Source organism: Taudactylus pleione, unplaced genomic scaffold (genome assembly GCF_031769625.1).
Source record: "Taudactylus pleione unplaced genomic scaffold, aTauple2 ptg000429l, whole genome shotgun sequence".
Lineage (NCBI taxonomy): Eukaryota > Metazoa > Chordata > Amphibia > Anura > Myobatrachidae > Taudactylus > Taudactylus pleione.
The window spans coordinates 520,124-522,500 of NW_028284831.1; positions in this window are offsets into that span (position 1 = coordinate 520,124).

Below are 2,377 nucleotides of genomic sequence, written 5' to 3' on the forward strand. Positions count from 1 at the left end.
ACCAGCCTTGGGCTTTGGAGCCCCAGTATTGGTTGTGCTAAATACAGCGGACAAACGACATAGGGGTCCCCTGTATTAAGCACAATCAGCACCAGGCTTTTGAGAACCTGTCCTGGTTGCCAAAATACGGGGGACAAATGACTTAGGGGTCCCCCATATTTAGCGCAACCAGCACAGGACTCTGAGCCAGTCCTGGTTCTGGAAATACAGGGAGAAAAATACATAGGGCTCCCTCTGTATTTCCCAGAACCAGCACCGGACTCCGTCTAGCGGGGTGGTGATGCCACAGCCAGGGGAGCCCTTTCACCGGGTCCTCCAGCTGCAGCATAAACCCTGACCACTATTCATTCCAGGCTGGGGATCCCCGAGGAGCTGTGGACCCCCCAATAAAGGGGTCCCCCTCCTCAGGGCACCCCATGCCCAGGCTGATAGCCCGGGGCTATCCCCAGGACTCCTGGGCAGTGGGTGCTGGGTTGATTGTGTTGTGTGGTGCATTTTAAAGAATTTTTTCTTTTGCAGGTGAACTATAGGTCCCAGCACACCTCCCTGCATGCTGGTACTTGGAAAACCACAAGTACCAGCATGCTGGGCATTAGGGCCCACTGCCACCTGTAGTCCACGTGTAAATTTTTTTTTTAAAATAACACAACACACTTTAATATTGTAAGATTTTATTTTACAGGTCTTCACCTGGGGGACGGTGGCCTTTAAGCTCCTTTGCATGGCCGCCCCCACCCCAGGACTTAGGCATCTTTGCCTGGCGGGCACCAACTCACCAGGGCTTCGACGACTTCACCTAGTGGGCGGCAGCCTGTGATTGCTCTTTTTCGTGGCTGCTGCCCACTAGGACTTCCGGCGTCTTCGCCTGGCAGGTGCCATTCCGCTAGGGCTTCAGTGTCTTCGCCTAGTTGGTGGCAGCCTGTGAAAGCTCTTTTTCGTGGCTCCACCCACTAGGACTTCCGGTGTCTTCGCCCGATGGGCGCCAACCTGCCAGGGCTTCGGCCTCTTCACCTAGTGGGCAGCAGCCTGTGTCAGCTCTTTTGCATGGCTGCCACCCACTAGGACTTCTGGTGTCTTCGCCCAGTGGGCGCCAACCCGCCAGAGCTTCGGTGTTTACACCTGGCAGGCGCCAACCCACCAGGGCTTCGGCCTCTTCACCTAGTGGACGGCAGCCTGTCTCAGCTCTTTGCATGGCAGCCACACACTAGGACTTCCGGTGTCTTCACCCAGCCATCCACTAGGACTTCCGGTGTCTTCACCCAGCCACCCACTAGTACTTCCGGTGTCTTCACAGGGCTTCAGCGTTTTCGCCTGGCGGGTGCCAACCCGCCAGGGCTTCGGCCTCTTCACTAGTGGGCGGCAGCCTGTCAGCTCTTTTGCATGGCTGCTGCTGACTAGGACTTTCGGTGTCTTCGGCTGGCAGGCGCCAACCCGCCAGGGCTTCGGCATCCTCACCTAGTGGGTGACAGCCTGTGTCAGCTGTTTTGCATAGCCACCACCCACTAGGACTTCCGGTGTCTTCGCCAGGTGGGCACCAACCCGCCAGGGCTTCTGTGTTTTCGCCTGTTGGTCACCAACCTGCCAGGGCTTCAGCCTCTTCACCTTGTGGGCGGCAGCCTGTGTCAGCTCTTTTGCATGGCAGCCGCCCACTAGGACTTCTGGTGTCTTCCCCAGGCAGGTGCCAACCCGCCAGGGCTTCGGCATTTTCGCCTGGCGGGCACCAACCGGCCAGTGCTTTGGCCTCTTTGCCTAGTAGGTGGCAGCCTGTGTCAGCTCTTTTGCATGGCCGCCGCCCACTAGGACTTTTGGTGTCTTCACACGGCAGGCGCCAACCCGCCAGGGCTTCGGGGTCTTTGCCTGGCGGGCGACCACCCACCAGGGCTTCTGGCATCTTTACCTGGGGGGTGGCTGCCACCTCCCCAGGGCTTCTATGGTCCTCTGCAGGTGCCGTGCCTCCAATGATGTCACGAATCGTGATTGGCTTATGGTGGCCATCTTTGAAAATCAAAGATGGGCGTCACAAGCCAATCACGGCTCGTGACGTCATCGGCAGCTGCAGGACCGGTGCCTGTTCAGGTGTCGGCATCGGACCTGGATCTAGTCCCCACCAGCCATTCTGCCTAGTTCGACAGCGGCGCCCATTTTAAAATTCAAAGATGGCCACCGCGAGCCGTGATTGTCTAACCGCGACCATCTTTGAATTTCAAAAATAGCGCAGAAATGGGCGCGGCTGCCGTATTCGGCATAATGGCTTGCGGGGTCTGAAACCTCTCGGTTCCAGGCCTGCCGCCAATGCCCTCACCGCTGCCGGACCCTCCGCAGCCGCCGGACCCTCCGCTGCCAACACCCGCGTCCCCTGCCGACACCCGCGTCCCCC